We start from the raw sequence: 9519 nt of genomic DNA, 5'->3' as shown, positions 1-9519 counted from the left end.
GACATTGTTCGCATAACCCATTTGGATCCCCTATTATTTTAAGTGTGCTATTTAAATTGGAATGCCCTAACATTATTTTATTGTAAAGAACCTCTTCTTTCCTTGATTTACCTACATATCTTACCTTTTGATTTAGGCTACTTTAATAATTAAGCTACAAAGAAATCTACCCTTTTTTCATTGTTCCACTTTACTTGCCATTCTTCTATCGCTTTATACCAGATTAAAACCTTAATTTCTGACTTGCTTAATGGAACTTGTATATTGTTTCTCTCTGTATAAGCTTGTTTTTATCCACATCCTCATTTCCCTGACCCAGGGAACCCATAAAACACTAACTAAGATGTGTTGAACAATTCCTAAATGTATTTGTAATATGCTTAACAAAATATCTTGGTGGCTAGATTTAAAATATGTCAAGCTCTTTAAAACTGAAACTGAGTCGGAACAAATTAAAGGCACACTATGCAAGATTTGTACCTTAATATAACAGCTTCGAAGTAATTTAGATGGTAAACAAACTCTTAGTAGGGCGAATCATCCTGATAGCAAAGCAGGGGGAGGGGGGACACGCCGCCGGCAAAACCAGCAATGCAGGTTTGACAGGTGGCGCCCCAACAAATCTCGCGAGAATCACGACTTGCTTTACGGCATGGTGTCACATACATTAACAACATATGAAGCAGCCTCTATGGAAGACACTAGCACGCATTTCAGACGTGAATCATGGCAGAGTCGAACAGAAGAAAACGAAGAAAGCACGGTCGGAAGAGTCAAGGAAAAGAAAACGAGAAACATTTATGACAGTAACGTTAAATACAAGTAGCCAACTCCACAGCGACTCTAGGGGTCGCTGTATGACAAAAACGGAAACTGCATAGTATGTCTTTAAAACATTTCCAGGTTTATGCTCCTCTACCCACTGTAATATACTGTAATTCTACAGTATAGACTCCCAAATGATTTGATCTTCACTTTATTCCACTGATCATCTTCCACTATGTGGAATTAAAAAAGCAGGCCCAGTTGTCTGACGCTATGGATCTTTTGAGCCGTCTGTATATGCTGGGGATTGTCATGTTTTGGGTGTTTGTTTCTTGTGCCTGTCTTTTGTCTGTCATGTGATCCCCAGGTTTTAGTCTTGTGATCCTGCCATGTGTTCCCTTGTCTGTTGTGTCATGTTGTAATTGGTTTATTGTTAATTGTTCACAGGTTCCCAGGTATTGTGTGTATTTAAGCCCTCTTGTTTGCCCTGTGTCTTTGTCGAGTATTGTTTGTTCCATGCCCAGTCTCTGGTAGTCTTGTTTCCTATAAGTCTATGTTTGTGTTCCTGTTTTTAGTCAGAGTTTTCATGCCTTACCATGTTTTTGTTTGATGTTTTATTGTGTTCTTTCTCACCTCAACTTGCCTCCAGTGGATTTTGTAACAGTTATCTACATAACTTGTTGCGAAACAAAAAGTTTAACACCTTAACTTTAAATTAACTTTCCTCTCGTCAACATAGCTTACTGTGTGCGTGGTAACTGAAAACAGAATATATATATATATTTTATATATATATATATATATATAATATATAATATATATATATATATATAATATATATATATATATATATATATATATATATATATATGTTCATTTTGGCAGCGCTATGCAGTTTTGGCAATTTCTTTGCTTTTTGCTCGCGGGTTTCTCTATGAGCTCCCCCTACAGCTTCGGAATAGATATTTGACAACACTGTCGTAAAAACTTGTTGGCAACTCTCCCCCCTCCCATCTTCTCCCTCTGGTCATGTGCATTTGTTTTCAAAGAAGCCAGCGAATGCACAGAGCCATGTCCACTGAGATATGTATGATACACAGAAGGCTACATATAAATGTATGTGCTGTAAAGCAATTCGTTACATCGCGAGACCTGATATCACGGGATACTTCCTGGCACTCAGGATACTTCCTGGCCCGCCGGTGTGGTGAACAACTGAGTCCGATTGAAGAGATGAGTCCAAGCTTAGGACCCAAGCAATCCAATTGGTTCAAAGCAAGTTTTATGATGAGTTGGTGATATCATATTTTATATATATTAAAATATTCTTACATAAGCTATATCAAATAAAAAATAAAATGACACAACCATGTCTCTTTTTGTTAAATTTCAGTTTTATTGATCAATAATAGCCATTATAAAAGTATGCGTAGCCTAAAAGGTATAAGAAGCTATACAAGTCAAGAAATAAAGTAAGTTAAACGATTCAGTCAAACATAAGTCAGCAGGCTACAACATTAAAGATAAATAGCCTAAATAATTTATATAAAGTTATGAAACTAAACTTTTCCCTCAGCCAAAACGATTTGCCAGGGAACAAATTATAGATTAATGAGATGACGAATTATGTCTAATGTTTAACCACTTGACTAGAGACATCAGAGCCGGCGGCAAACGTCAGAAGGAATAGCCGAGGTAAGGCTGTTCCAGGCGGGGTACATGAAATTAGAAAGGTTAAATAGGCGCTATCTGTATAAATAAACAACATATTTGAGCTCCAAACAACTACATTCTCGACTGAAAAACTCTTAAAACTACATTTCGTGACACAATAACAGTAGTATTTTTAAAATTTCGCGGTCTTTCTCCTCTGCTATTGACGCAACTTGAGATTTTAAATATTAGCTATAGAATATACACAATTTATATATACATATACAATATACAATTTGATTTAATCTTACCTTGCATATTGCATATAGCAGTGGGATTTAGCATTCTACATAAGCTACCACATAATAACACTAAAACAGCTCACGTTAGCTACAAGTTATCGCAAGAACAGATTTAGATCAGGCATACTACTGGCATATTAATGGGGTCCTAAGCTCGGACTCATCTCTTCAATCGGACTCAGTTGTTCACCACACCGGCCCAAAGTTGCAAGGGTGGTTTTTCTGCTCAAAGGTGCTAAGGGGAAGTGTGACAGCCACCATTCAACCCCAAAAAAATCATATAACCATTCCAATGACTCCGAAGCTGTTCGGTTTAGGTAAATTAAACTAAAACAAACTGCATAGTTCCCCTTTAAACCATAAGCAAAAATTACTTAAGATTTTTTATTATTATTATTGGTGAAGTAAGTGTTAAACCTTCTTCTCCTGCATCCTCTTCTTCTGCAATCCAGACTGGCAGCACAGCTGAAAGGTTTGTTTGAACTGCGCCCTCTACTGTACACTCATGAATTTGCATTTCCTTCAGCCTTATTAATATTTTAATGTTAGTGTGAAGTAAAAACAAAAAACAAGACCAGCCCAGGTGAGAATAAGTAACGCAAAAGTAATGTAACACATTACTTTCTTAAAAAGTAACTAAGTAACACAAATAGTTACTTTTTAGGGGAGTAACGCAATATTGTAATGCATTACAAGGGTCCATGGCTCTATCATTGGAAAGAGCGTAATGGATCACTTGTGCCTTGATAACCAATCACATTATGACATCATTGAATCTGGTTCAGCCCCGACAAAAAGTTGCAAAACGTTTTTTAAACGGAAACGGTGGTGTGTTGAACACCCTGTTCTGATGATCATTCGAGAGTTGCAACTATGGCAGCTGAGAAGGCCATTATTTGTGTTCTTTTTGAAGAATTTTCAGAGCCTGATGAAATCGGTATAAATACGTGTTTAATACTGCAAAATACGCTTGATGTTACTGTCACTGCCCTTGCCGTCCAAAATAAAAGAGAAGGGATTTGTGGAAACTGTTGTTCCTAATTATTGTGATCCAATAATTTGCCTCGCATTTCAGGATGAAAAGATAAACATTTCAGGTGAAGGATAATTATGATCTATATTACCTTATTGTTTTAATTGTGAGTATTAGGCTTATCATTGCTGATCACTTGATTTGCTATATTTTTATAAAACGCTTACGACAAACATGTCTTCTAATAGCTTCAATAATCATCGGTGTGACCTTGAATGTGTCCCTGTTCTACTGAAGAAGAAAAAAAAGACACCTACATCTTGGATGGCCTGAGGGGGAGTAAATTTACAGCAAATGTTAATTTTTGTGTGAACTCCCTTTAAGCTTAATTGAGGGCTATTGCCTAAATTAGGCTGGCTGTATTGAGGTGTTTTAATAGTGGTCAAATTTTACAACAGTGTCAAACAGTGCTGATGTTGTGGGCAAACCCGAAGATTACCAGGCTGGCTGTCCCCAATGTAGGCAGGTCCAGGAGATGTGGATTTGGGAGGGGCTTGTGCAGTCTTGCATAATTATTAAGAATAAGTTAGTTGTCGGGCACACACTGAGAATTAATTGAGAATTATGGAAGCTTGTTTCCGCCACAAAAGAAAAAAAATTAAATGATAATTGCGACTTTTTATCTCACAATTGCGAGTTTACATCTCTCAATTCTGACTTTATTTCTCAGAATTGCGAGATACAAAGTCAGAATTGCGTGAAATAAAGTCGCAATTGCGTGTTTAAAGTCAGAATTGCGAGATATAAAGTCAGAATTACGTGAAATAAAGTCACAATTGCGTGTTATAAAATCACAATTGCGAGATATAAAGTCGCAATTGCGTGTTATAAAGTCAGAATTCTGACTTTTTTTCTCGCAATTGCGACTTTATATCACGCAATTGCGAGTTTATATCTCGCAATTCTGACATATTTTCTCAGAATTGTGAGATATAAACTCACAATTGAGATATAAAGTCCAATTCAAAAAAAAAAAAGACGGACTTTTTTTTTTTACCTCAGAATAGTTTATCTCACAATTCTGACTTTATAACACGCAATTGCGACTTTATATCATGCAATTCTGACTTTATATGTCCCAATTGCGTATTATAAAGTCAGAATTGCGTGATGTAAAATCGCAATTGCGAGAAAAAAAAGTCAGAATTCTGACTTTATAAGACGCAATTGCGATTTTATTTCACGCAATTCTGACTTTATATCTCGCAATTCTGACTTTATAAGACTCAATTGCGACTTTATTTCACGCAATTCTGACTTTATATCTCAAAATTCTGAGAAATAAAGTCAGAATAGCGAGATAAGTCGCAATTATCTCTTAAAATGTTTTATTCTGTGGCGGAAACAAGCTTCCATAGATTATCAACATTTGATTATAGTCAAATGTAAATAATGTGGGCGTGATTACCACTCAAGTGCTGGAAAGTCTGATGAAGCACATGATAAGTGGCTGCACATAGTTAAGTCTACTAAAATTGTTATGGTATTTGTAAGTAAAGTTGTATCACTGAAAGCCATCAGAGGCAGACGGTTGGTGATAACTCATTGAGGGGTCAGAGGGACACTGGAAGCCATCAGAGGAAGAAGGTGTTGGAATAACTCCTCACTATTGAAGGGTTGGAGGTTACTAATAAGCCGAGAAGTTGCTACTGGTGTCTTATGAACCAAAGCTCTCTGACTTCTCCATACAGACAGGGCAGCCCTGAATTTAGAGATTCAGGTAGGAATGGTATATTTTTGCCTTTAGTTAAATACGATTGTTATTTCTATTTATTATGCATGATATTTTAATTCCTTATGCATATGTTGTGATTATTTTAATTCCGTTTCTATGTAAAGCACTTTGAATAACAATTGTGTATGAAATGTGCTATATAAATAAACTTGCCTTGGCAACACTGGCCTTCTGTTCCTGTGATAATTCAATTATATAGAAACTCTGTTAAGCCATTCAATGCAATAAAAAAAATTAAATAAAATACAATAATACTAAATATATAAAAAATATAGAGAGAAATATTTGGATAGAGAAAGACTTGAATACTCCTATTACATGAAAAGGACTGGAGAGAGAGAATCACTTTAGTGAATATAGTACGTTCAAACCTTAAAAATGTATTTTAAAAGGTGACAAATATTAATCTGTTTAACAGTGTGTTTTCAACACAAACACCCACAGCCATGAATAGTTTTAGCAAGATGTTGACCACTAAAAAACAAACAAAAAAACATTGAGTATGAATTGAGAAGCTAAAAAAAAAAAAAAAAAAAAAACTGAGCACAGTCATGCTTTGTCATCAACTTTGTAGTCTGTTCTTCAGTTCATATTCCACTCTTCTATAAGCTTGATCTTTATCTCTAATCACATCTATTTTAACTCGTTTTTGCACTCATGGCTATTAAACCCCATGAGTTTCCTGTCACATACGATCTGTAAAGTTTGTACTTTACAGTTTGCAAATTACTTGTTTGGCCTGATCAAGTGTCTGCTGTTTGGTTCAGTGTTTCTCTGCTCCTGTAAGAAGTTCTGCAGGAAACTGAAGATCTCAGGAGCCAACAGTGACAAAACATGCCTTTTTTTCAGCTTTTTTTTTATGTAGAGGTGTGTGAGAGAGATGAAGTGTGAAAACCAGAGCGGAAACTGACCAGTGCATTGGAATGTTTGCTTTTAATGGTGAAAAACGACATTCAAATCTGTTTTACATTGAGGTTCAATCAAATTATATCAACACATATTATTTTTTATATGTAAAATATATATTTCATGGCATCAAAGTTGTCAACACTGTTCTTGAAAAAAGCTTGTACAGGATCTAATCATCTGTTGTTTTGTTTTCTTGCAGAAATTTGAGTAGAGTGTACAGACAAATTAATTCTGATGAATGAATATGACTCTCTTCACATTATTACTGTTTTCAGTAACAACTTTATTTTGTACCATTCACAATTAGAAGTGAGTTCTAATGTGTTTATTGTGATTCTGAATGTCACTGTGGGATTCATTTAGACCAAATGAATCTTCTCTTCTGGTTAGCATGGCGTACTTGTAGATAACTACACTATCTGGAGGCACAATAAGTCTTACTAAATCGAAGAAGTTTTCATGTGTGAAGTATTCATGTATTTTGATTGTAAATTATTTGCAAGTAACAAAATATTTCAGAATCAAATTCATAAAGATCCTTTTTTGCTAGTGTTACCTTAGTACTGAAGCTTCCAGTACACACACATACACTCTAAAAACTGCTGGGTTAAAAAATAACCCAACCTTAACCACACCGCTGGGTCACTATTGGACAGAACACGCGCTGGGTTGGTTTGACCCAAGTGCTGGGTTTTACCATTTAACCCATATTTCTGGGTCATTCATTTGATTTAACCAGTGGGTGAAATTAACCCTCTTGCTGGGTTAAGTCTTACTCATGTGCTGGGTTATTTCTTGTCTCATTGCCTTAAAAAAATTAGTAACAAATATTTGTTATGTTACGATTGTAAAATAATTATTATCTCTGTAATACAATAAACCAGAGAGGCCACAGTATATGTGATTTCAATCTCATTTAATTTTTTTAATTTTTTATACATTTCTTTAATACTTTTCGTTATTGAATACAAATGTTAATCAATGTCAAAGGTCTGACATGTCCCCCTCATTTCATCCCTGAGGCACAGAATGTGCAGCAATTCACCAGTCATCTCATTTTGTAAATATTCAACCATGTTGGTCCTCACAAGTCAAGTAGAGTCATCTTTAATTATATAGCACTTTTTACAATACAGATTGTATCAAAGCAGCTTCACAGTAATACTGTAACATGAAAATAATACAACAAAGTTTCTAGATGAAAAATTGCGTCATTGTCCACCTTAAGGCAAATCAATAATATTGTTGAATATTAAATGTCCCCAACTAAGCAAGCCAAAAGCCAAGGCAACAGTGGCAAGGAACCAAAACTCCATCAGGAGACAGAATGGAGAAAAAAACCTTGGGAGAAACCAGGCTCAGTCGTTCAGTTCTCCTCTGGCCATCGAGTGAACAGTGTATGATTATGATTCAGGCAGCATTACAGGTCAGAGGTCAGATTGAATAAGAACATTCAGAATATTTATCCAGTTCCATCTGGTTGGAAGTCGGAGTCATCACACCGGTATGGAGACGAGTTTGTTGAGGATCAGTCGTGTAGATGAGGCCTTCACAGGGCTGATGAGGCTGGCCCTTCAGGGATGCGTCATGGATGGGTCCAGGCGCAGGTCCACCTTCTGATCTGGATACGGCCTGGATCCGGCTGACTTCAGTAAACTTTAGAATGAACAGAAAGACAAAAATTAGCATAGATGCCATTCTTCTTATTAAATAATGAGTACATCAGGTGTTATAGGAAAGTGTCCCTGGTTCCGGCTGACCTATGCAGCCTAATAATCATTTAACTGATTTGAATAATATAAATGTATAATGTTCTATATGAATGCCAGGTAAAAGAAATGTGTTGACATGCAAGTTAAGTTTTTTTTGTGGAAGTATCAATTTATTATTGAATATGCAATTAAAATATTGCAAACATTAAATGACCAAATGTGAAAAACAAACAAAATGTGTATTCAGTATTTGCAAACTGAATTATAGTAATAGTAATAAAAGAGTAATTTGGACAAATATTATCAACATTAAGGCATTCAAATAAAACATTACTTTAATAAAAGTAAAATATTACTGTAATGTTGATAGTGTCTAACGTTAAAACTCACAAACCCACAAAGCTGCTCGGTAATCTTCTGACTGGCGCTGATGATCGCCTCGTTTAGATGTTACACACAATAAAATACTTCGGGTAGGCTATCATGTAAGTTTGCATTTTTTAAGTTTTAAATACTGACGATCATTCGTTCAACTAAACGGGTATCATTTTCTTCTCAAAACTGACGCCTGTCCATTTATTTCTCCTTTCCTCAGTCGCTGTAGATTGCAAGTCATATCCTACATAATAAAAACTAGGCTATATCAAGCTCTTGAAAGCCTTTTTTTGGCAGAAACGATGGTTCGAGACATTACAGAAAACACACGCAGACTGTGCTGGAACTTACCTCAGTCACTTCTTCTGACGAGTATTTCTAAAACTACGCCAGCAGACTTTTCACTCACAACTCACTAGCTAGCCTACATTAGAGACTCATTTCCCGCTGATTTTACGTGCGAGCCCTGTGAGGAAAGTGCGCGTATGGATTTCATACAAAACGCTTATCTCACTTTTAAATATGCAACGTCCACAATGAATAGGCCTACGATAATTACATGATGAATTTAGAATTTAAACTGCATATTTCAAAAAGGCTGCTGATATAGCTGGTTTAATTTCAACTAAGGATTTAACGTGGCATTTTGTCAAAAAATTCTAACCGGCTAGCTGTGGCTATTTAATGTTTCACAGAAATAAATAGTTACCCCTCACACTTCCATATCAAAGACTGTATGTTGAACAGTGAAATTAGCCTGCTGCTACCACCACAACTTATTAAAAATATAGGTAAACATTCATATTAACTTACCATAAAACACTGCCTGCTCCGAGTGGCGTGCTCCTCGAGTCAGAAGTGAAGAATCCAGAAAGTTCCGCAAAGAATGAAAAAAGTAACCAGTTGCTGGGTCAAAATAACCCAACCAGCGGTTTATGTGTGAATGACCCCCTTACAACTCATTTGACCCAGCATGATCAACCCAATAATGTGTTTACAGTACCCCAAACAGCCCAACTTTTTGACCCAGCACAA

General features: G+C 35.9%; 1 protein-coding gene across 1 annotated transcript in view; it reads right to left on the bottom strand.

The window, feature by feature from the left end:
- LOC307169809 (uncharacterized protein) overlaps window positions 1-9519 on the bottom strand; it is a 294785-nt gene that overhangs the window by 264385 nt on the left and 20881 nt on the right. The window lies entirely within an intron of this gene.

The sequence above is a fragment of the Squalius cephalus genome (genome assembly GCF_949319135.1).
Source record: "Squalius cephalus genome assembly, chromosome: 13".
Taxonomy (NCBI): Eukaryota; Metazoa; Chordata; class Actinopteri; order Cypriniformes; family Leuciscidae; genus Squalius; species Squalius cephalus.
This window is presented reverse-complemented; position numbering and strand designations above follow the sequence as displayed.